General features: G+C 36.6%; 1 long non-coding RNA gene across 1 annotated transcript; it reads right to left on the bottom strand.

The window, feature by feature from the left end:
* Nucleotides 1-9924: 9924 nt before the first annotated feature.
* On the bottom strand, nucleotides 9925-12808 carry LOC131019199 (uncharacterized). Its single transcript, XR_009100122.1, has 3 exons — nucleotides 12552-12808; nucleotides 11367-11400; nucleotides 9925-10311 (listed from the first exon to the last, which is right to left on the bottom strand). It is a non-coding gene; the product is annotated as an uncharacterized LOC131019199 (long non-coding RNA).
* Between the last annotated feature and the right edge of the window lie 14135 nt (nucleotides 12809-26943).

The raw sequence follows: 26943 nt of genomic DNA, 5'->3' as shown, positions 1-26943 counted from the left end.
ACCGTTATGGATGAGCGCTTTTTTCTATAGATAACTATTAGATAAATTTTCATTATGTGTGCAGTGTTATCTATATTTTTATGCATATATAACGGTAGGAAGTAATGCGTTATGTATGAGTGTAATCTATTAGTAATATACATAAAGGTAGTCCTAAACCGTTATAAAATACGTTATCTATGAGCATTTCTTTTATATCTATTAGTAATATACATAACGGTCGTCCTAAACCGTTATGGAATACGTTATCTATGAACATCTCTTTTATAACGATAGTCAAAGCGTTACGACAAGCGTTATATATACACGTCTTTTATAACGGTCATTTCAACTGTTACAAAAACTGTTATGTATGAGCATGAATACATAACAGATATCCTGAACCGTAATGAGATGCGTTATCTATGAGCATATATTTTATAACGATGGTTTTAGCTAGGGGTGAGCAGAAATCGAACCAAAATGCAAAATCGAACCGAACCATTTCGGTGCGGTTCGGTCCCGATTCCACTGGTTCGATATTTTGGTTCGGTTCCGAAAATTAAAAATCGATAAATTTCGGTCCGATTTCGATTTTTAGTTTTTTGTTCGGTTTTAAACCGAAGCGAACCGATAAATATTAATATTTTATTATATATTTATATTTTATAATGTATAATTAATTTTCTAATTTTTAACCTAAAAGAAACCCTAACATCTGAACTCCTCCCTTCCACTCTCCTATGTCCTAACCGCCGCTCCTCTCACTCTTAGCCTCTCACTCGACAGTTTCCACTCTCCTCTCGCCGTGCCGTTCGCCAGTCCGCGACAGCCCAGGCCAGCCAGGCGTCACCCCTTCCACGACGCGATAGCCCAAGTGAGAAGTTCTCGGCTTCTAGTTTCCAGCGGCGAGAAGCTCTCCCTCTTCCGGCGGCAGCCCAGGCGACAGGCGTCGACGCGTCGTCCTTGCAGGCGGAAGCGACTACCCCCTTCCGGCTTCCAATTTCCAGCAGCGACTACCCCCTCTCTCGGCTTCCCCTTCTGGCGCGACTGCCGGCCAGTACCCTTACGGCCTAACCCTAACCATAAGTTTCTCGACTTCCCCCTTATTTGTAGTTGTGAAGAATCTGAAAATCTGCATTCTTAAGCTTTGAATTTAGCTTCAAATTTGTTATTGCAATTTGTTAATTTATCTTTGAATTGTAGTTGAATTTGTACTCGATTTACACTATCATTAATCACAAATCTGAAAATCTAAAAATGGATTATTTAGTGTTGTTATTGAAGATTTATTGCTGAAAATGAATTATTTAGTGTTGTTAGTGAAGATTTATGGCTGAAAATGGATTATTTAGTGTTATTAATCCAGATTTATGGCCGAAAAAGGAAAAAATGGAGACACGGGACAGTCTAGTGCACCGAGCACAAAAGATGGGTCCATGCCACCTCCCTCGACATAGGCCGAAGTAACATCAACAAGGAAATCCAAAAAATAATCTAATACGTGGGTCCATTTCACGAAGTTTGTTGATGAAAATGGTAAGAACAAAGCGAGGTGCAACTATTGTGGTATTCCCTATGCCTGTAACTCCAAAAAAAAATGGTATGACCTCGCTTAATAATCACATGGGTAGATGCAAGAAGTTTCCTGGTAGTACTGATTTGAAACAATCTCAGTTGTCTTTACAAAAAATACACGAGGAAGGGGTGATGAGTATGCTGTATCTGGTCATTTGAGTAGTTATCAGTTTGATCAGGATTTTTGTAGGTTTAAATTGGTTCAAATGATAATCAAAGATGAGCTTGCTCTTAAAATTGTGGAGGGTAAAGGATTTAGGGAGTTTGTTGCTGCATCACAACCAAAGTTTAGAATACTTTCTCGATGGACTATTTCACGTGATGTTTATAAGATGTTTTTGGATGAGAAAATAAAGTTGATGGATTATTTTAAAAAATCTAAGTCAAGTATTTGCATTACTACTGATACTTGGACATCTTTGCAAATGGTTAATTATATGTGCATTACTGCTCATTGGATTGATGAGGATTGGGTTTTGCATAAAAAAATCATCAAATTTTTCACTTTAGAGAGTCATAAGGGTGATAGCATTGGTAGGTAAATTGATGGTTGTTTGCGTGAGTGGAGAATTAAGATAGTCTTCTCAGTCACTGTTGATAATGCTTCTTCGAATGATATATATTTGTCTTGTGGCTTTGAGAAATAAATTGGTTACTCATAATTGTTGTGTGATGGGTGGGAAATTTCTTCATATGCGGTGTGTGGCTCATATTGTTAATTTGGTTGTGAAAGATGGGTTGCCAGAATTGGATGTGTTTGTGACAAGGATTCAGGAGGCAGTAAGATTTATTAGGCATTCTCCTGCTAGAATTGAAAGGTTTCAAAAATGTTGCAAAGAAGAAAACATTGATTGCAAAAGTAGTTTGTGTTTGGATGTGATGTTGCTTGCAAATTTGAAAAGGCTTTTGAACTCTTTGAAGCTAAAGATCCATTTTATAAGATTGATCTTGACAAAGATGAAGGTGTGCCTGAAATTGTGGAATGAGATAATGCAAAAAAGTTGAGTTTGGTGTTGAAAACATTCTATGAGTTGACAACATGTATTGTTTGTTGAAGGAGTGGGTGATGCATTCATCTTTAGATATGAGGGTTATGGGGGTGAAGATGAAGGAAAAAATTTGACAAGTATTGGGGTGACCCCAAGAAGATGAACAAGCTTATCTTTTTTAGTGTGGTTGTTGATCCTAGATACAAGTTTGAGTTTCTTGAATTCTTACTTGTTGAAGTGTATGAAAATGATGTTGGGGAAGCAATTGCAAAGAGTGTTAAAGATGAACTTTATGAATTATTAGATGCTTACAAGTCTTTTCATATTAATCCAACTTCAACTCCTACAACAACACAAGAGAAAGATCAAGCTTCAAAGTCACAAGCCTTGGAAACTACTAGTTCATCTCATTATCTATTGGTTGACAAGTTCAAGAAACAAAAGCGTGCCATAGATAATGATTTGGATCTCTACCTAGCCGAGAAAGAAATAGGGGTTGATGATTCAACGGGCTTCAACATATTAGCTTGGTGGAAGGTTAACCAACATAGGTTGCCTATTCTTGCCTGTCTTGCTCGAGATATCATTTCCGTTCCCATTTCAACGGTTGCATCCGAGTCGGCTTTTAGCACCGGATGAAGGGTTCTTAATCCATTTAGGAGTTCACTAAGTGATAGGATTGTTGAAAGCTTCATTTGTACTCAAGATTGGTTGAGAAAGTCAAAGCAACCCATCTCAAGTGAAGAAGATTTGGAGGGCATTCGTGTCGCAGCCCAACGTCTAGCCAGTGATAGCGTAGATCGGGTATCGATACGACTAAATAAAAGAATGAAGTAAAGAAGGAAGAACTAGATCAAACAACAAGCGGAAGCTCACAAAAAGACATGCAAAGATAAACAACAATAACATCATTGCAAAGACACAAATATTATCGGCTTTATAAGTTCAAAAGTACAAGGATTCTCGACAAAGTTTACGAAGCAGACATAGTTAAATATTTACAAAGGTTTATAATTTACAGAGTCTCACAGAAAAACGTGACCAGACTATATGTATGAAGATATATAGCCGAGAGTGTATTTCCTGATTGAGTTCAAAATATAAACATTCAACCTAAAAAACTACAACATGAAAATAGAAATATGGTAAAAGAAACAACGGCATCCAAATCAAGTCCCCACCAGCACCAGACCGATCTCCCTCCTCCTCGCTTATCCTGCACATTTAAAAATACATGCAGGGCTGAGTACAGAGTACCCAGTGGACATATGCCGAAAAATAAAATAAAAGCTTACTCTTAGAGCTATAAATTGAACTTGCCACCATTAAAGCATCACACATGGATTTTAGCTTAAAAGAACCTGTGCATGCAATTTCACAAATCATAACATCATAATAAAGTAACTGCGCAGTTTTAACATTCATCATGTATGTACCACATCCACTACTCATCACTAAAGGTACTGAGAAGTAGGCCTCCCTCTCAAGTACTGTGACCGGCCGACCCGATAAACGGCTTACAGTCACCTCTGTGCACAAAATCCCGCTTGTGGCAAGACCGAATTCATCTAATCTCATTAGTAGAGGGTAACATACAAGCTCATTATCATAAAAATTGGCAAGTCAATTAGTTGAAACATAAACTTAACTCAAGTCATAATCATAAGTATCATATCATTTAAGAAAGCTCGTATAATAGGTATATCAAAATAATGCCCACCTGGCAAACATAGCTTACTCTCGTAGTACTTGGGTGATCTTACTTCTGTCCTCTGCTCGTATCTTCAGATGTCACATCGGAGTGGTTCATGAGATAAGATAAATGAAACTAGTCAGGAACTCCCTTACTATGTATATCATTCCTATCTCATCATTCATCCTCGACTCCTCTGGCACCTCGAATCCTCTGGCGCCTTGACTCCTCTGGCGCCTTGTCTCCTCTGGTGCCTCAACTCTTCTGGCGCCTTGACTCCTCTGGCGCCTTGACTCCTCTGGCGCCTCGTCTCCTCTGGCGCCTCGACTCCTCTGGCGCCTCGACTCCTATGGCGCATTGACTCATCTGGCGCCTCGACTCCTCTGGCGCCTCGACTCCTCTGGCACCTGCGGTCCCGTCTTTTGTTTGTTCTTATTGTTTTCCTTCTCCTTACGCTTGGGTTTTTTGTCTTCTTCTAGTTTTGGTTTTTCCGGACTCTCCTTGTTTGCGCCTGTGCTCTCAAGGGTTTTTGTTTTTCTTCAATAAAATTTCTATTTCAGCAGCCTATCTCATCATTCATCTTTTATATACTCCAACTATCTCACTCTCCTAAGTATATACATATATCCTAAGAAATCACAAATCCTACTCTCGACTTATCACTCAGGTAGGGCTAGACTAATAACAATCAAGCACATAGACATACATAGACACATAAGGCACATAGAATCACATATATAAGTTATCACATTCAAACACCATTCTGCACTGTCCTAAACAAAAATTTTAATCCTTTTCACCTTGGACCTCTCCTGGGTTTGAGACTCATATCATTGGAAACCTCTTTGAGTCTAATTTTATTTAAAAAAAAGTAGGTTGAAAAACTCCAAGTGGTTTAAGAGATATGGTTGTTATCCTATAGTCTACCATATCCGGCAGTTTTGTGCAACCGAAAGTTTTGATTTTTGAAAAATAGTAAACATTACCTAAATGGCTTGAAATTTGGTGGGTAACTAGCTAACACAATAAAGTCTTTACCATAAAAATTTGGAAGGTAAAAATTTACGGGAAGCTACTGAAAAAGGGTGATTCTAGTGTCTGCCCTTCGAAATTTTCGGTAGAAAGTCGCAATTGGAGTTTTGTATTTTAAAGAAATATATATCTACCGCATATTAATGCCAGGTTTTGGCACATTTAGTTTTCCCGCCAAAGCATGCTTCCTTTTATCCACAGGGTAATTTCTATCTTTATTGGCTGCTGGGTATTGCCAAAAATCTGCAGTTTTGGCTCCAAAATATGGAGCCCAAATTCAAATTCAATTTTTTTTGGAGCCCAAATTAATTGCTGATAACAGTGAGTGTATTTCTATAAATAGGGCCTCAGATTATGCATTTTCCAATTGCAAACTTTCTCTCTCTGATCCTTTTTTTTTTCTAATGCTTTTTTATGCTATTTTATTTTTACTATTTTTATGTGGTATTTTTCTTTTTATTTTGTTTAGCTTTTTGCTGTTTATTTTCAATTACAACTATGATACAAATCTATACACTTATTTCTACTTTATACATAAAGTCTAAAAATGTAGCTAATATTTCTGAATTTTCGCAGATCAAGACTTTTTCGCCAGATCAAGACTGAATCTTCAATCACTGAATCTTTCAATAGAGAAAGAAGTATATTACCACTCATATCTGCAAAAGCCACAAAAAAAATTGTTTTAGTGTATATTGAAAGATTTACAGCAAGTTAGTATAGAAATTTCATATTATATTATTTTTGTATGAGAAATTATATATGTTGAAATATGATAATATTATCTATCTCAGTTGTGCAGATGGCAAAAAGCAAACAAAACAAATTTCCTGCATTTTCTATGAAACACGAAAAGCAAGAGCAAATAGATCAACATGGAGAGGTTGAATTCATGAATAGCATCTTCAAAAATCTGAATACAAAATATTTCAATAAATAAACGACGGTGGAAAAGAGGAACTAACCGTCTCAGGTTGGAACAGGAGCAGGGGCGAAAGCGCCGTGGCCCTGGCCTTGAACAGCAGGCATGAAGATTGCAAAAACAAGGGCAAATGCAGCATAATGAACAAAAACATTGGAGCAGATGCAGACGAAATTTTTTGGCTATCGTTTAAATGAACAAAAACGATACTTCAGTAAGAAAAATTAAACATGGAGAAAATTAAAAAAATTAAAAATTAAAAAACTAAAAACTAACAAACGAAAAAAAAAAGATCTTACAAAGTATAAAAAAGAAAACTAATGAACAAAAACATGTAACAAACGAAAAAAAAGATCTTACAAAGTATAAAAAAGTTTACTGTACTGCAAGAAAAAATTTCAAAATTTCATATGGAGAACAATAGAATTCAAGATGCAGACGAGGGAGGAGGCCGAGATCTGGTGGCTAGGACTTGGGCGACGCCGTAGCTTGAAACCCGGACGGCGACTGGATACGGGCTGTGCAGAGGGAGGCAGCGGCGCATTTATCTTCTTCGAGGAGGGAGGCGACGCCGCGTGGAACGGACATCAGTGCTTAGATGTGAGGGCGGAGTTGGTGGTTTAGGGATCTAGGGCTTTTGGGAGGCGGCTTTGCCGTGATATGGTTGCAGGGTTTTTCGCCGACAGAGGGTGAGGCAGAGGGAGGGAGAAGACGGTGGAGAACATCGGCGACCGTGGCTTCTCGCCGGCAGCGGCGCATGTGGAAGAAAGAGGAAGGTTTGGACTAGGAGAAGAAACGAGAGAGAAGAGGCGGCGCTAGAGGAGGAGATGAGTATTTGATCTCAATTTTAGGGTTGAAAAGTGTAGATGGGCTATATTTATTTTATTTTATTTTTTGTTTAATTTATTGGGCTGAATTTACTGTACTGTACTAAATTCGGCTGTATTGGGCTTTATTTATTTAATTGTTCTATTATTAGTTCTCCTTTCAGAAAATAAACTATTATATAATATATATACATATACGAATTCAATAATTCTACTTCATATTTGTTTAAGTAAAATACTTAATATTTTACTTATTAATTAAGTAAAAAATTATGTATTTGTTGACTTAATATTAAGTATTTACTTATTATTTGTTTAAGTAAAATATTGGTATTTGTTTAAGCAAAATATTTAATTAAATATTTTTACTTATTAATTATGCTTTCATCAAAATTATTATTTTATTCAACGTTTCGTAATTTCACAAAATATATAATTTCTTCATGGAACCTAACCATATATATATATATATATAATTAATTTTATGTATCATCGAGTATAGCAACATATAATTGAAGGAAAAAATATATGTTATAATTATGCCAGCAATATAAATGCATGAAACAAAAGAAAAATGAAATCTTTCAAGAGTTGTCATATTTAAATATTTCCTCGAATTTATAAAAGATAAAATTAGCATTAAATAATTTTCAATGCCAAACACATACCAAAGGTCTATCCCTACTTGATTAGTTGTGGATTAAATATTAGACCTGTCAACATCTACATAGTAGCTCATAATCTATCTTAGATAATATCGAAATGGGCATAGTTTAGATTGATGCCATAGCTTAGTCTACTTATAAGTAATTGATTTTTAGATAGTACTCAAGTTGGATTGAAATATATATCAAATGATATATGTATAATTTTAATTAATATTTTAGTAAGGATTGAATTCGAGTTCAATGAATTTTGACATGACAACGTGCATCTCAGTTGGTAAGACTGCTTCCCCTTCAGCCAATAAATCGAGGATTTGAGTCACCTATGGGAGAAATAGAGAACTATCGTTAATCCTCTTTAATAAGTGGGGAAATAAAATACTTTGACAAGTCTGATTATGTAACTAAAACTCCATCCTTAACTCGAATTATTCAATACAAAATTATTTTGTTGATAGAGTGAAAGGGTATATATATAGAAGATTAGAGTCTGAAAGGTTTGGCTAATCAGGAATAAATAGTGCTGATAAGAATGCATGAATGATGAGTACCTTTCTGGGCCACCTCAAGCCTTTGTTTGCTTAAACACATCATTTCAACCTTCAAAAAGGCTAAAAGTTAAAACACACACACACCATTTCAGGATTGAATCGCACGAATTATCTCTCTTCCGACCCAACAAAATATCATAGGCTTTGTTTTCTCTATCTTTCTCTCTCAATTATGTTTGTGAAATCGAATCATTAAAATTTAAAATGATTAATTGTTCCTACAATGCTGGACTTTCACAAAATTATATAATTTGCATATAAATTTTAAAACGTGGTGTAATAATTATTCACATTCTTATTTGTAAATTACAATCCACCTATATCGAATCATTTCAAAGAATTCACTTCCAATCAAATGCAACCATGCGATCTAAATGATTTTTTATGAATATTGTGGGGAAAAAATGATTTTTTGGTAAAAAAGATAAATAGATAAAAAAATTTAAAAATTATTACAATTATTTTTTTGAAAATTTTATTCTTATTTTAACCCTTGCGTGTATTTTGCCTTGAAAGTCCTTATAAGGCATCTATAACGTGTCACAGTCCTAGCGCGCCACATACACATATTGCGTGATCCATATTTTGGATCTATTTTGAATTTTGAACAACAAATTTGAGAGGTCAAGATAATGTCATCAACCATCAATTTGTTATAAAAATAAAATCTCAATTTTTTTTTGTTACTAAAACTAAGCATATCAAACATATTACTAATTGAATTCAAAACATCGAAATCATGCAACCGCAATATGACAACACTAACTTTATTGAAGCAGGTTAAATAAACTTTTCGACGATTGAAAATATTTGTAAATGTTAAGTTTTCAACTACTTAAAAAACGATGACATAATTGCAATATTTTAAGAACAATACTAAAACTGTAAGATAATGTCATCAACCATCAATTTGTTATAAAAATAAAATCTCAATTCTTTTTGTTACTAAAAGTCGGCATATCAAACATATTGCTAATTGAATCCAAAACATCGAAATCATGCAACCGCAATATGACAACATTAACTTTATTGAAGCAGGCTACGTAAACTTTTCGACGATTAAAAATATTTATAAATGTTAAGTTTTCAACTACTTAAAAAACGATGACATAATTGCAATATTTCAAGAACAACACTAAAACTGTAAACTAAAATGAATACTCCTAAGATAATTCGATAATTATGTACACTTATGGGTGAACTTAAATTATTTTATTATTAATTCAATTTTAGAAAATAAACCATTATATATATATATATATATATATATATATATATAGGGGAGGGATAAAATAAAAACACTTCTTAAAATATAAAATATAAACAATTTTCAGCCCTTAGATCATCAAGATCTACGGTTGATTCGTAACCATTTTGGATGAATTCGTGGTCCTGGGTTCGAATCCCAAAGGTAGCAAAAATTTATTTTTCACAATTCGTAATCATGTTGGATAAAATTCGTACATTAAAAAACGTTTATATTTATATTTTAAGAAGTGTTTTCACTGTAACCCTCCCCTATATATATATATGTTGGATAAAATTCGTACATTAAAAAACGTTTATATTTATATTTTAAGAAGTGTTTTCACTGTAACCCTCCCCTATATATATATATATATATATATATATATATCAATTTTAGGGGTGCACTCCATTGAGATTGTTATTTGTCGTGAGATCATGAGTACAATGAAATGAATAAGACACTATATCTTTCGTGTAGAATTGTTAACACCATGGGATGGTTTTGAAGGTGGAAGAAGGGGGGTATTTATAGATAAAATTGGATGGGATAAATCTGAATTTGAATATGAAAAAAAATAAATTAAATTTTGACCGAAACCGTCGGTTAACCGCCCAAAACCGGCGATTTCTACCTCGGAGCCCTCAAAAGGTGCCTCCTAGCCCTGGCGCGCCAAGCCCGTCGGTTTTCGGGCCGAACCGCCGGGTCGCGGGTCAAGAATTTTGGAATCTTAACCAACTTGAGGCTATTGGCGGTTCCGGTTTTGGAACCGGCCCGTGGTCAACGATCCGGGCCGGAACCATTGACCACGGGGCGATTCCGATTAGGCCTGGCAACACTATAAGTCAATATATAGTGGTACATAAGCTGCAAAATTACGCTGCATAAAATTTTTACCTGGATTTGAATCCTAGAGGGAGCGAAAATTTTATATAATTAATTGAATTTCGTTATGCAGTCATTACAAGCATGTTATGTATCATATATATTGGCTTATGCAATCATTCTCCATTCTCACCATATTTGTCCAAACTCATTTGATCTTCTCTCTCTATATATATATATGATGTCCGTGTACCGTATGTATCACAAAATTAAATATTTTCACTTAATATTAGATTTATTAATTATTTTATTATCGATGTTCGTTTATATTATATATTTCATTAAATTTTCAATTTGATTTGATTACTCTGTTTTTTTTGTATCACTTAAATGTATTTATAGATTTTTATAATACTCCTGCATCGCACGGGTAAAATACTAGTAATATATAAAAGAGGAGTTTTTCCCTCCATCTTTTCCCTCTCTTTTTCTCTCTCTTCTTCCATCAATTTTTTCATTCATTTTTTCTTTTAGTTTTTCATAATTTAATTCTTTTCTAAATATTGTCAAATTTAATTCATGATTTTTTTCAATATGCATCTTAAATTTAATACTATTGTATAAAAACATCAAAAATAAATTTAAAATGAATAAGTTATGAAAATTTTAAAATATTTTATTTCCTCTCTTTTCATTAAATATTTTATTTTCTCTCTTTTCATTAAAATTTTTTAACTTTTTATTTATGTTTGTATATGAAATTTTTTTATTATGACGTGTAACTCTATAATAATAATGTGTAAATGCTAATTTTTGTTATTGCATAATTTTTATTACACTTTATACAAAGTTGTTAATATAATTTTTAAATTCAAGATTTTATTGTATAATTGACTTGAATTATTTTATTTTATTTTTAAACTATATTTTATATTTATTTAAATATATCGTTAATTTCGATGTTCGTCGTGCATCGCACGAATGGACATTCTAGTAGTAAATAAAGTCCAAATGACTTGAAATTTTACAAGTACAATCAAGACTCTCATATATACTCACCATAAAATCTTCAAGACTTTTGGGTAACAAAATCCTGTCAAAAACAGTAGGTCAGTAGCCTTTAAAAAGGTTATCAAATTAACTCCAAACTTGAGCATAAAGCAAATATACTTAAACTTCGGACTTCTTCGATGAAAAATTCTCATAAATTCAAATTAAGCTCTTATAATACCCCAAGAACATATATACATAATCAAACAACTCAAGAAAAATCAAACTCGACTTCTCCTTTTTCAACATCATTCTCGGTTCTCCACTAAAAGTTTTAAGGTAATGTTCCGTTTCATCTCATATCACATATACATGCTCAATTTCCTCAAATAGCCATATATGATCACATCTATCTCATAACTAAACACATTAGGGAAGACTCCTGTTGTACATGCAAACAAAACTAGGGGAAAAAATCACACATCAACGAAAATTCTCAATTCAAGTATGGCATAATCTTATATAATATCCAATTAGCACATAAATATCCTCAAACCAAACATTGACCTCATAGAATAGGAATACCCAAACCTATGTAAACTAAACTCAAGTAAATTCTCATATAGGCAACAATTAACCAATTTAATCATTATTAAATACTATTAGCATGCTTAATATCATTTATCCTAAGCCAATTCAAACAATTAACACATAGGTATGAAAGTCCTAATTTTTGTTAAACTAAACTTTTTGAAAATCTACAAGCATGACTAAATCATTAATTCAACCTTAGTTCTATCAAATTAGGTTACTTAATCACATATATAAACCATCAATTAGCAATTTAAAGCATAAAGACACATATACCTAATTCTCATTAAACTAACTCCCATCAAAATTTTACCATCAACTTCAATCATCAATTTACTCCATCTAATATCATATTAGTCATCTCATAAGCTCATACTCATCATCAATTTATAATTTAATCCATAGACTCAAGAATTCTCAATTTTAGGCAAACTAACCTAAGTGAAAATTCACAATACACATATGAATCATCTCAAAACACCTCAATAAGCATAGATCTCATGCCAATTTAAGAAAAGAATAAGAATTTTTTTTGAAGGGGAGAACGCCTAAAATTTTGAAAATCTAAGAAAGGCAAGAGGGGGTGTTTTTCTTGCTTCAATCATACATATATACACATATATAACACCATAGAGTCTAGATCTATGAGATGAAAACAATTACTCAAAGATTTTGAGAGAAATGAAAATTTCTTCTCTCTAAACTCCAAGCTCAATCTCTACCAATCTTCTTGAATTCAAGTATATAGAGTGTTTAGGGGTTGATTTCAATGGGGAATAATATCATAGAAGAGATTTATGAAGCTTTCAAGGTCTTCTCTAATGGTGATCAATGGAGGAATTTAGAGAGAGAGATGAGAGAGTGAGGGGAACATGGGACAGGGGGGAGAGAGTGAGTGAAAATTGTTTTGATTTGCTTGCTCCAACTTGATCCTTAGTGTATTAGCATTTAATGCCTTGTCTCCTAATCCTCAAACATATTTAATGCATACTAATCCACTTGCCACTTGTTTATTTAGAGCACATGTCATAATTAATAAAATAAAGTGTGTGAGTGTAGTATTATGTAATAAAAATTAAATCATGTATCTCACTCTCTAATTAAAAAAAAAAACTATACTTATACACTCATGTGGCCAAAATAAAAATAACACTAATAATTAGCGCACACACATAACTCACTTCATATTTATCTCAGAAAAAAAAATCCCGGAAAATTTCGTTAGAAAAAAAAATTTATATCTTCACTAGTGATATTATTATTCACCGTTTAAAATAAATCTCGTTCGTAAAAGATTTCAAAGTAAATCTCACATGCTATAATTCGCAAGAATATCATAATCACTCAATCAGAAATGCACACGTAACAAATAGTCACATAATCAGTCAATCAAAGAGTCTCAGATAATGTCACGTCAAAACAATAAACATTCATCGTCAAACAGATCATCTCTCAAATCGACTCTTCTCTATAGGGATTCTCATTCATCTTCCTCAACTCTATTTCTAACCAGATGTTCCTACGGCCATAATAAGACAATCAGTCTCGCAGATAACTAGGTATCCATCATCAAAAATAAAATATAATATCTTCTCAATTCAATCAGCATCCCTATTGAGAACTCATTCTATTAAAGATTCACCCACTAGTTCTATCATCAGCTTCTAAAATGCTCACATCTCAATCTTGTTTAAAAAAAAAAAATTCTCACCCCTAATAAGTTAATGCTAGAATCTCGATACTCTAATAGCGAACTTAAAAATATAAGTAATAAAGAAATTGCGGGGTGTTACGATTCGAAAACATGAAGAAGGTATGTTTTATTTGTCAATTATTTATGAGTTAATAGCCGAAAAATACACGAAGTTTGCCCGAATTTGTATTTTGCACATCACCTTAAAAATAGCCCCATAATACATCAGCTTTTGATTTTATCGTAAATTGCACATGGTGAGAATTCCGACTATAATTAAAGTTGACCGGCAACGACATGGTAGTACGTGTGGCATTTTCAATGATGTGGCAATACACGTGGCATGAAAATTAAAAACAATGTAATTTTTTCTTACATGTGGCATAAGAGAGAGAGAGAAATTGACAAAATCAAAAGCCCTAATTAATCCTTCTCTTCACCATTAATCATCCAGCCCTCTGGCGTCCTCTTGCAGCGAGCAGTGGAGGTGGTCGAGGGCGAGGCCGCCGCAGTCGTGACCGGTGGCTGCTGGTTTCTCGACTCCCTTGTGGTCTGGCTCATCAAGCTTGTAGGTAGAACGAAACAGAGGCTCTTTAGATGCATAGTGTGAAGGAATTTAATGGTGTGAGATTGATCAAACTTTTTTAGATGAACATTGGCGAAGAAAGGGGTGAAAATGGAAGGCAAAATTGGGACTGAGTATTTGCAGATCTAGGGATTTCATCCCCTTCTAAGAGTATCAGGCGGTGGCGGTGGCGGCGGATTGCAGATCTGGTGGTGGCGATGGCGGTTGATAGGGGTGACTGAATATCAGGCGGTGGCGGTAGATTGGGGTGGCGCTGACATGGTTGGTGGCAAAGGGAAGAAAGAGGTAGGAGCTAGGGCACGACAGTGGTGGTGTGAAGCCACAGACCGCGGTCGCCAAAATCGAAGGGGCGGCATCTGGATTGGGGATCTAGGAGCGGAGATATGGCCGGTGGTTGTGTCGTCGCCGAATTTCAGAGGGAGGCGGCGACCTGAGGTGGTGCATTGTGTGTGTGAGTTCTCAGAGGTCAGTGTGTGAGAGACGAGAGAGAGGGAAGTCGGGGGAGGAGAGGCCGGCTGGCTGCTCGCTGACTCAACTAGAAACACCTCTAAGTTGACTTGCAATAGAACAAGGACATCCTAGCGATGGTAAGTTGACCCAGTGTCATCTCTCAAGGAAGATCTTAAAGGGCAATTAATTATATCACACGAAAACTGTAAACTAGAACGTGAAAAGTAAACTTTACGTGAATTTAAACTTAACTAGGGGAAAATGAATTATTAACTAATGCTTGTAAATTAAAAGCTTAATCTTAAAATTAACTAGGCGAGAAAGAACAAACATAAATACTTAAGCATAATTAAACTATTAAACCTAGGCATGATTAAATGCATAAAGTAAAGGAATTAACTAGGCAAGTTGTATTTAAATAACTTTAATTAAAAGCTTCTAATCTAATCTAACTAGGCAGAAACGAAATTGCATAATTTAAAGGAAAGCATCATAAAAGCGCATAAACTAAATTGCATAATTAAAAGTGCAGAATTTAAAGTGCGTAATTTAAAGAAAGCAAGTAAAAGCAAATAAATAAACTTGATTAAAGAAATACCGTAAAACGTCTTGAGAAGTAATCAGTCACGTAATTACAACTCTAAACGGGAACTAATCTAAAACATGAATTAAAAGAACTATATTAAACTAACTAAGAACATGAATTCGAAACTAAGACTAAGAAAGCAATAAACCTAAGTCTTTGGCTGCCTAGCGGGAACTAAAGATTAGGGCAATGGATTCATTGATTTGTAACTAAGCTAAACTAAGTGTCGGAGGCAAAAGGATTGTGTTCTTCTTCACGTTCAAGCCTCCTTTTATAGACTTTTTTCAACCCTAATTAACATCAAACTCGGCTTCAAAACTGGACTCTTAAGGTAATAGAATCGTGTAAGAGAAGGTAAGTCCATCAAAATTGTGCTCTGCAAGTTATCTCCATTCTGGCGAAAATTCGGCTAATTCTGGAAACTCGGCTCTGAAAAAGGTATAGTGCAGAGCTGAAAGTCAGCTCTGGCATAGCGAGCTCTGAAAAGTGCAGAGCTGAGTGTCAGCTCTGACATGTTGACTCTGATTGCAAAATGTTGACTCTGTCGGTCTTTTATCTCTGCTATGCTGGATTTACTCTGGCGCATAAGTCAGCTCTGTCAATTTAGCTCTGATGCTTTAGCTCTGCTCTGACACGTTTGTTCTGCTCTGGAGATTTTAGCTCTGCATAGGGAAGTTCAGGTCTGGAGATTTCAGCTCTGACTCTGCAAGTCGGCTCTGCTCTGGCGTTTACGCTCTTCTCTGCTCTGCTCTGCGCGCGGGCTTTTAGCTCTGAACATGGGCTTTTCAGCTCTGCACACCAGAGTGCTCCTAAAAACACCAATCTTACCCAAAATCTCCAAAATTACACTCTTCCATCTATAAAACCTAAATCTCTTGCAAAGCATAAAACACACCATTAAACGCACCAACTTCCAGAATATTTGGATTAAAATATGCACATGCAAACCCCCAAAATAAGAACAATTAAGCATAAATCAACCCCCCCACACTTAGCCTTTTGCTTGTCCTCAAGCAAAATCAATATGAATCCTAGGAAGAAATTGGTTTCAACGATGCTTATTTCCACCCAAACATTCACAAAGTCAATCAAAATTTTACAATCAACAAACATCTCTCGATCATGCAAGTAACTTAAAGTTTAAGAAGCAACAAAACAGTAATGCAAGTAATTCGATCAGACCCAATTCTCCGCTAGAAGTGAATTCCCTAATGTGATCCCCTTTATAATCAATATCACCATTTTTTACACTTTGTGTGCTTAAGTTTTCGACAGTTGAGCCATAATTCATGAAATAAAAACTATTTGGATGTAATCCAAAGTCTTTTCACGTGGTTTCCCATGCTCATAGTTAGACTAGAGGAGCAGAGACTCAGAGCTGTCATGTTTCAGAATTGGCCAGATGTTTCAGAGAGCTGGCATTTTTAGAACTGGCAATTCGTCCAGCATTATCACAAATAAGGATACGATCGTAGGCAATCACAATGACAACACTCCTTCTAGCATCTATCGGACAAATCATGTTTTACTTACTTACAATCGTGTTGCAACAAAACTCATAATTCTTTGCACAATCAAGAAACATATATCAAAAGTAAAACAAGAACAACCACCATTCATTCACAAACCCGAAAATCACATCGAAAACCATCTTCTCTTCTACAAATTCGAAAAAATTAGCAAGTACCAAGAAAAAACTAAGTACAGAAAGATCAATCTCGCCCAATTGAAAGCATAAGCAAAACAAAAACAAGACACCCCCCCTCACACTTAAAGCATGCCATGTTCTCAGGGCACAAGAATAAAAAGAGTTAGAAAACATCCCTAATTATCGGCCTTGAAAAGCTGAAGCACCGTGAGAGGTGGCAAAAAGTGAGGTTTGCGGTCTGTGGCAGAGTAGAATTTCAGCGCTGGCATGTGTAGAGTGGAAATTCAGCTCTGACTCAGTACGGCAAAGTCAGAGTAGACATGCAGCGCTGCATTCTTCAGAGTATGTTGAGTCAGATCTGGCCAGTTCAGGGCTGGCCTTTTCAGCGTTGGCGGTAAAGTCAGAGTAGAAATTGCAGCGCTGAAAACAAAACATTAACACCCAAAAATCAAAGTATCCGCACAAGCAACCAAAACTTAGGAAAACACAAAACAAAAACGAAAAATAAAGAAAAATAAAAACTAAAAACTAAACCAACGGTGGGTTACCTCCCACCAAGCGCTAGTTTTAAAGTCGCCAGCCCGACGTAGAGCCCTTAACCAAAATCACCATGAAACGTCAGCTGAATTAGTCCTTGTGAAAGCACGTCATCCTCCATGTCAGCTGCGGGTCCTCTTAATGAGCAACCAGTGCTCATCACATTCATCATTCTCTCGAACCAAGAGTTAGTTCGAGATCTCCTTTTTTCCTTCTTCTCCAAGGGCATTACACTCTGCACTCCTTGCACAATATCATCCTTGCATGACAGCACATCAACCCGTTCTTCCTCAACGGTTGCATCCTCTTTCTTAGTAGTTGGCACCTCATGAACAACATTAACGTCGAGTGAAAGCTTGGCCAAAAACTGATCTTCAATGGCCTCCTCACCCTACAGATTATCAAGAAAATTTTGTATAATCACGTCCTCTTCCGGGCTGGTGCTCATCAATTTTTCCTCTGTAAAATTCTGGCAAGAGCTCTTCAGAGCTGGCGGGCTGTTTAGAGCTGGATTGGTTAGAGCTGGCGAAATGTTTACTCTGGCATCCAGCGTCAGAGCTGGACTAGGCAGAGCTGGCGGAGTAATTTCTACTTTGGTCTCCAACGTCAGAGCTGGCAAAATACTGTTAGCTCTAAAAATTTCTACTTCTTCCACATGGTCAGAAATCTCAACAAAAGAACAAATATGCATAGAAGAGTTAGAAATAACAGGCTTTTTATCAAAAACGGAGAATGTTACCGATCTACCTGACCCAGCCATACTCAAAGTTCCAGAACCCACATCAATGCGCGTCTGGGTAGTAGCCATAAAAGGCCGACCAAGTAGAACAAGCTGCCCATTCTCTCCAGTAATACCTTACCCTGCTTCGAGCACCACAAAATCTGCTAGCACCGTGATTCCTCTCACCATGACTTCAACATCTTCTAAAAGACCACGAGTGCTACTAATTGCTCCATCATCTAGCTGAAGCCTCGTATTTGTGCTTTTAAGCTCCTCTTCCTTCATGCCCAATTTCTGAAATATAGCATACGACATCAAGTTGACTGCCGCACCCAAGTCTAACATGCCCGAGAATTCTCCAACTCTACCCAAACCAATACCAATAATGAAACTCTTTGGATCTTCTTGCTTCGGTAATGGTTGGGTTGGATCAACTGTTGATGGTGGCAGAGGTGGGCTGGACTTCGGTGGTTGATATGGCGTACTTGATTTGTGAAGTTTCTGCTCTGGCCTTATCAACTCTGGCATTCTCCTCTGCTCTGTCGGTCTCCTCTGCTTTGGCTGCCAAGTCAGAGCTGGCCCTCTCTGCTCTGACTGCCAAGTCAGAGCTGACTCTCTTCTCTGCTCTGGCCATCGTGTCAGAGCTGTCATCCTCGTCTGCTCTGGCATCCTCGCCAAAGCTGGCCTCCTAGTCTGCTCTGGCATCCTCGCCAGAGCTAGCACCTGATTTGTTTTCCCGATCTGCTGCTGCTGTAGTTGGTCCAGAGTGCTCGACAGTTTTCCCATGGTGGTCTCAAGGCGTTTGATAGTGGCAGCCTGAGACTCCATGCTCTGCTTGCTAACCTCCATAAAAGCCTGCAACGTATCCTCCAGAGACTATTTTTACAGTGGCATTGGCTGTTGTGGAGCATTATGGAATTGTTGAGCAGGCTGAAAATTCCCTTGGTGCTGACCTCTCCATCCAATATTGCTTTGATTATAATTTATGCTCTGCGCAGGGATAGGTGCAGCTCCCGTATGGCTCATCTTGAGCTGCTGTACTTCACGCATGATTGAGGCCAATTGTTTCTGCATCTCAAACTGATTCGTCACAGCGCTGGCCTCAACTCTCTTTCCACGGACCAACTTTTGTTGAGAGCTCTTTGCTAATGTTTTGAATATTTCCTTAAGCTCTGCCATAGTCTTCCGAGTTATGTTCCCTCCTGCAGTGCTGTCCACCATAAATTGGGCAGTTTGCACTAACCCGTCGTAGAAAAATTGCATCAACATCACGTTGGGAAATTGATGTTGCGGGCACTGGCGGAGGAGTTCTTGGAATCTTTCCCAAGCCTCATGAAATGGCTCGTCCATTCCTTGGGTGAATTCCATGATTTGCGATCTGAGCTCCTGAGTCTTGTGGCTGGGATAGTACTTTAGCATGAACTTCTCACAAGCTTCTCCCCAAGTGGTGATGGAGTTGGGCGGCAGAGTAAGCATCCAAGTCCTTGCCCGATCTTTAAGTGCATAGGGGAAGCACTAGAGCTTTAATTGGTTCTCCGTGAGATTCAGCAATGGAATTGTTTGAACTTGTGTGCAAAAATCACGGATGAATTGTAGGGCATCTTCACTCGGCATCCCATGGAACAGAGGTAGAAGACTTGAATCATTCGGCTTTAGATTGTAATTTCTGACGGCGGTGGGAAGCACAATGGCCGAAGTATTGGTGTCTCCTATGACGGGTCGGGTGAAATCTCCCATGTATTCCATGTTCTGTGCCATCTCCTTTTTTCTCATTTTCTGGATTCTGCTCTGTTCAGTCAGAGTCAGAGCTGGCTGGCAGCTCTGTCGGCTTCTCTTCCTCCGTTGTGTCTATGTTCTGCTCTACCGTGTCTATGGTCTGCTCTGCGCGGTCAGAGTCAGAGTCAGAGCGCGCCTCAGAACCAGAGTCAGAGTCAGAGTATAACTCGTCTGCTCTGGTATGCGCCTTCTCGTTAGAGTAGAGAACGTCTGCTCAGTCGCGCGTGCGAGTGTAATCCAGCGGAGACGTTAGTTTTCTTTTCAGACTACGGCGTCCCTGTATACACAACACTTAACACACGGATAAAACGCACCGGGTGGAAGAAAAAGTAAAAACAAAACGTAAAGTAAAGAAAACAAGAAAAGAAAGCAAGTAAAAACGGAAAGAAAAGTGACACAACTAAGAAGCCTAAAACCTTTCCCGGCAACGATGCCAAAATTTGACTTGACTAGAAACACCTCTAAGTTGACTTGCAATAGAACAAGGACATCCTAGCGATGGTAAGTTGACCCAGTGTCATCTCTCAAGGAAGATCTTAAAGGGCAATTAATTATATCACACGAAAATTGTAAACTATGGATTATTAAACTAGAACGTGAAAAGTAAACTTTACGTGAATTTAAACTTAACTAGGCGAAAAGGAATTATTAACTAATGCTTGTAAATTAAAAGCTTAATTTTAAAATTAACTAGGCGAGAAAGAACAAACATAAATACTTAAGCATAATTAAACTATTAAACCTAGGCATGATTGAACGCATAAAGTAAAGGAATTAACTAGGCAAGTTGTATTTAAATAACTTTAATTAAAAGCTTCTAATCTAATCTAACTAGCCAAAAACGAAATTGCATAATTTAAAGGAAAGCATCATAAAAGCGCATAAACTAAATTGCATAATTAAAAGTGCAGAATTTAAAGTGCGTAATTTAAAGAAAGCAAGTAAAAGCAAATAAATAAACTTGATTAAAGAAATACCGTAAAACGTCTTGAGAAGTAATCTATCACGTAATTACAACTCTAAACGGGAACTAATCTAAAACATGAATTAAAAGAACTATACTAAACTAACTAAGAACATGAATTCGAAACTAAGACTAAGAAATCAATAAACCTAAGTCTTTGGCTGCCTAGCGGGAACTAAAGATTAGGGCAAGGGATTCATTGATTTGTAACTAAGCTAAACTAAGTGCCGGAGGCAAAAGGATTGTGTTCTTCTTCACGTTCAAGCCTCCTTTTATAGACTTCTTTCAACCCTAATTAGCATCAAACTCGGCTTCAAAACTGGACTCTTAAGGTAATAGAATCGTGTAAGAGAAGGTAAGTCCATCAAAATCGTGCTCTGCAAGTTATCTCCATTCTGGCGAAAATTCGGCTAACTCTGGAAACTCGGCTCTGAAAAGGTATAGTGCAGAGCTGAAAGTCAGCTCTGGCATAGCGAGCTCTTAAAAGTGCAGAGCTGAAAGTCAGCTCTGACATGTTGTAATACCCCGTTTCCTCGAGCTAAGTTTAGAATAATTTTGAACTTAGATTATGATGATTCACGCCGGATAAAGAGAATGAATTTATTTTAATTCCAACAAAAGTGATTTACAAAAGCATTTGTAAATTTTAATTATTTGAATTTATATGCATTGCATATTTATTTAATTTAGCATTCAAGCATTTTCACGAGCTTTTAATTAGCAAATCCTGAAGAATTCCTACAGTTTCGACAATTTTATCCTGATGGATTTTATATGTCAAATCCTCACTCAACTCACTTACACTCATCAATCCCATCAGCCACCCTACCCTGCTGCAGCCACCCTACCGGCCCCAATTTCAGTTTCATGCCATGCCTAAGGGCAGGCTGTCAAATTCCCTTGCTTAAGCACGTTCAAGCCAATTTCAGTTGGCATTCTCAATATTCAAAATTTTCAGACTTTGCAAGAATTCAAGTGAGCAGCAGCCATAGCTCGATTCCAGCAACCAAGCCAAATCCAGAATCAGGCAGCATCCATTTCACATCCTGAGTGATTCAAACCAAGTTCCTAAAGGTTCCCTCTTGAACCCTTCGTCTCATTAGCTTTTACAGCTTAAATCAAGCACTTCGTTTGTGCCATTCCAGTAAACCAATATACACAGCAACACATTTCAAGCATTTCAATAGAATGACTTTCATTTATTCATATGCATGATCTATTCGTATTTTGTACATGAATTTCTGTTTTTCAAAGAAGAAGAGGAAGAAAGGTTGAGCCTTGTCTTTGCTTGTCATGTTTGTGTGTCTGCTGTGAGTTGAGTTGAGAGTGGAGGGAGGCAGATGCGGTCGGCGGCGGCGGTTCTTCTGCTGCTGTCGGCCGGAGATTTGAGGGAGAGGCGGCGAGGCAAGGGCCTTGTTGCCGCCCTGAGCCGGGTCTGGGCTGGGTTTGTCGAGGGCGGGACGGTGGCGGCAGTCTGCTCCATCTACTGCTGTCGGCCGGAGTGAGCAGAGAGTAGGGGGATGGGCGACTGCTTCGATGGGTTCAGCGGAGGGAGGCAGGGCACGGCGGCGGTGCCGTTGCTGCCCGGCCACGGCTGGAGAGAGAGAGGTGGTCTGGTCTGGGCTGAGTGTTGTCGAGGTCAGGACGGCGGTAGCTATGGGTTGTTGTCGCCGAGAAAGAAAAGCCGAGGGAGGCGGCGGCGTCCCGTCGTTGCCAAGGAGGAGAGAGAATAGGGGAGATCGACAGGTGGTTAGGTCAGAGGGAGATGAGGCCGATGGCCCTTCGCCGGAGATGAAGCCGCGGCGGCGGGATTTGGCTGAGTGAGGATGAGGGAGAAGGGGGTGAGTTCGAGCAGTCGAGTTTGAGAGAGAGAGGCGACTGATGAGTGGGCGTGCGTGACTGATGAGGGAGGAGGGAGAAAAGAAGGGTTTGGGTGTGGGCTTGAGAATTTGGGCTTGAGTTGTGGGCCGAGATTTGTTTTAAATTTTCAGTTGGGCCGATTTCTTTTGGTTTTAATTCCTTGGGCCCTTAATTTATTCATTTGGGCTGTGCAGCTTATTCATTTAATTGGACTGCACTATTTTAATTAATTAGACTTATTAAGTTTGATTAATTATTTTAATTTTCATAATAATATTAAATTATTATTATGTGCATATTTTAAGTAATTACATATTATATGCTAAGCTTGACATGAAATTGCATTATATTTTGCAATAAAAGTATTTATGATTTAATTGGTTTTATTTATAATTCCAATTATTAAAGAAAGATGAGTAAGAATATTGTTGGTGTTCTTAACTCAAGAGAAATGTTTTCAATTATTTATTCATTAAATTTTGAAAACCCGGCTAAGTGAATCATAGAATGTTAAGCACTACACCATGACTTAAGATTAGATTCAAGGAGACCTATTGAGAATAGATTTCTTGTAGGCTTTGACCATCAGAAGGATTAGCACTGCTATTCCGATTCAGAGATAAGAATAAACGACAGGCATTGCCTATATAGGTGGGCTTATTTTCCAAATGTATGATTGAGCTAATGAGCTTAAATGTTTCATGAAATACAAACTGTTTATCCAATAAATATTTTTGTGCACTCTACCATGTTTAAGGCTCGCGCAGTTAATCAATTGAGGTTCTCTTATGACCTAACACGTTGTTTGAGAAATATGTACACTTGTTAGTGACTCGGTGGGTTGATCTCCATCGGGCTCTAACCAGAGGCGTTATAAGGGTGCTCGGCTGGATGTGTTCCGGAGCATGAGAAATAAGAGGCCTGCCTGGGTAGCATCCCGAGGTCAAAGTAAACTTGGCTGGGTTACGCCCTTAGTCCAAGCCAGTGGGAGACAGAGATCCGTCGGTGGCTAAAAGGTCCGGGATCACAGCGAGTAACAGAATAGAGTGTGACAACTGCGCGCAATCAAAGATATATATATATATATATATATATATATATATATATATGAAATGTTTTAACATGCATAGAAGTTATTTCTCTTTAAAACCTTCTATGTCATGTCAGTAAGATTGGATAAACTGCTCTTATAGATTGTGAAATGTTTTAAAAGTTGCAGCCCACTAAGTACATTAGTACTTACCCCAAAAATACTTTCAAATGTTTTCAGGTTAATAGCTGGTGATGACGGGGCAGAGCTGAGGCTAGAGTTCAACTCCTTATTTTGATTTCCGCTGCAGAACTAGCCAGTATCTGTCTTTTGTTCCTTAACTTAAGACCTATTATGTTGTGACTCTAAACAATATCTTTTGTTGAGCCTAGACTATTGACTCTCAAGTATTTCGATCAGTGAATGTTGGTTATCTGAAGCATGACACTAAACTTGTGATCCTGAAGTTATTATGTTGTTGATTGATTCGTACCACTTGAATACCTGTCTTTCTTCATCCAAAGGGGCTAAGCCCGATTGTTATCCCTTTTATTCGGATTTCACAAGGATTCTCCCTTGTTCATTTAGATGATTAGTCGTATCCCAGTTATAGTTATTGTTTCAAGAATTGGGGTGTGACACATGTTGACTCTGGCAGCAAAATGTTGACGCTGTCGGTCTTTTAGCTCTGCTCTGCCGGATTTACTCTGGCGCGTAAGTCACCTCTGTCAATTTAGCTCTAATGCTTTAGCTCTGCTTTGACATGTTTGTTCTGCTCTGGAGATTTTAGCTCTGCATAGGGAAGTTCAGCTCTGGAGATTTCGGCTCTGACTCTGCAAGTCGGCTCTGCTCTGGCGTTTGCGCTCTTCTCTGCTCTGCTCTGCGCGCGGGCTTTTAGCTTTGAACATGGGCTTTTCAGCTCTGCACACCAGAGTGCTCCTAAAAACGCCAATCTTACCCAAAATCTCCAAAATTACACTCTTTCCTCTATAAAACCTAAATCTCCTGCAAAGCATAAAACACACCATAAAACGCACCAATTTCCAGAATATTTGGCTTAAAATATGCACATGCAAACCCCCAAAATAAGAACAATTAAGCATAAATCACTCGCTGAAGTAGAAGAGAGAGGGGGCGCCTTCAGCGCTCCTCGTCGATGGCGTCTGGCCGAGAGAGGGGGGGGGGGGGAAAGAGGGGGAGGGGGTCAAGGGAGAGGGATGGGCCAGAGAGTGAGAGAGAGAGGTCAATGACGTTTGCATATTTGATATTTTTTTTAATTTTTTTTAAAAAAAGCTTGACAAAAACGACGTCGTTTTATTTGATCGCCATGCGTCCAAGTCTGCAAATTTTGGGAGACACATCATCTAGAATTTAAGGGATGGTCAACGCATGTGCAAATTGCAACTAAATTAAAAGGTGATGTATTATGTGGCTATTTTTGAAGGTCATGTGCAAAATGAAAATTCGGTGATAGTTCGTGTATTTTTCGGCTGTTAACCTATTATTTATTAAGTAATTTGTTTAATATATCATTCTTTGATTGTTTATTCTCTTTATTTTGTAGCTTTGATAAGTCTTGGAATTTGTGAAGTCGATGATGATGAAATGGAGACTTGAAGATTTGAAGCAAAGAAAGTTTGAAGGAAGAAGAATTGAAGACATGTTCTTGACTTGTTATGTTTTTTTTTTGAGCTAAGACTTGTTATGTTGCTATTTGTTAAACTTTGAAACTTGAATTTGTGTTTTTGTGATGTTTTAAATCCTTGAAACTAGTACTCTTGTAGACTAAGTATTATTATGTTGTGGGGATTTGGCATTTGAAATATATGTTTTTTACATTATTTTACAGGTTTTAATTGGTTTTTTCGAAAAAAAAAATTTGCATTGGTTCGGTAAATCAAACCGAAACCGACGATTTTACTGGTTTGATTTCGGTTCGGTTTGGCACCCCCATTTGGTGTGGTTCGATTTTCGGTTTTGAGTTTTTGGTTCAGTTTTGCACTGAACCGAACCGATGCTCACCCCTAGTTTTAGCGTTAAGAAAATTGTTATATATGAACGTCTTATGTAATGACTATTTCAACTGTTGTGATCACTGTTATGAATGAGCATCATTTTATTTATTTATTTATTGTTTTTTATTAATTTTTAAATTAGTATTTTTAAAGTTTACTTTTAAATAAATTTGATTTAATTTTTTTTTTCATTTGTCTCAGATTTTTTTTATCAATTTTTAAGGCATAAATATTTATTTTAACAATAAAAAAATGTTGATCTAAAAATTTAATATTAGAAATAAAGTTTATTTTTAAATTAGTATTTAGATTTGGGTCAGTTTCTATGGAGAAATTATTTTTTTTTGCTAAATTTAGAAACGTTAAACATGTCAATAATTTTTTATAAACATACTAATAATTTTACTAGTGCGCAACCCGTCGAAATTCGATGGGAAATTATTTTAACTTATTATATAAATTATTTTTAAATTTATTTAATTTAAGATAATATAATTGAAATTATATTAATTTGAATCATATTCCTTAATTAAATGTTAACCTTCTATTAGAATAATAAATATTCTTTTTATGTAGATTTTTATTTAATAATATTTTGAAAAATGTATCGATATTGAAAATTTTATTTCATTTGAGCATCATCTCGTCTGAACCTTGTAGGATCATATCATAATCTAAATTTCGGAAGACGACAACTAACGTTTGAACATCAGACTTTTGAGTATCATCTCGTCTAGACCTTAAAATACAAAAAATGAACTTTTATGCGTCAAGTTTTTTAACATCACTATCTGGAGCTTTAAAAATCAAAGTTGACTTGTGAGATTGTATGATTTGGAGCTTCTAACATCATAACTAACTTGTAAACATCATTTTGTATGGAACTTGAAAAAATCTTGACAAACTTTTATGCATTATTAGTTCTAAATATTATAATTGGGTTCCAAGAATCATCTCGTTTGGAGTTTAAAAAAATAAATTTAACTTGTGAGTATCATCTTATTTGAACTTTGAATGACCACAATTAAGTTACAAGAATTATCTTGTGTGTAGCTTTAAAGATCATTATCATCTTTTGCTTGTAAGATCATAACTAACTTCTAAACATACTCTTGTATGCAGCTTGAAAAATCTTGACAATTTTTTGTGCATTATTTCATTTGGAGCTTGAAATATCATAATTGAGTTT

The sequence above is a fragment of the Salvia miltiorrhiza genome, chromosome 3 (genome assembly GCF_028751815.1).
Source record: "Salvia miltiorrhiza cultivar Shanhuang (shh) chromosome 3, IMPLAD_Smil_shh, whole genome shotgun sequence".
In the NCBI taxonomy this organism is placed as follows: domain Eukaryota; kingdom Viridiplantae; phylum Streptophyta; class Magnoliopsida; order Lamiales; family Lamiaceae; genus Salvia; species Salvia miltiorrhiza.
The sequence above is the reverse complement of the archived record's forward strand: the minus strand, read 5'-3'. Positions and strand labels throughout refer to the sequence as shown.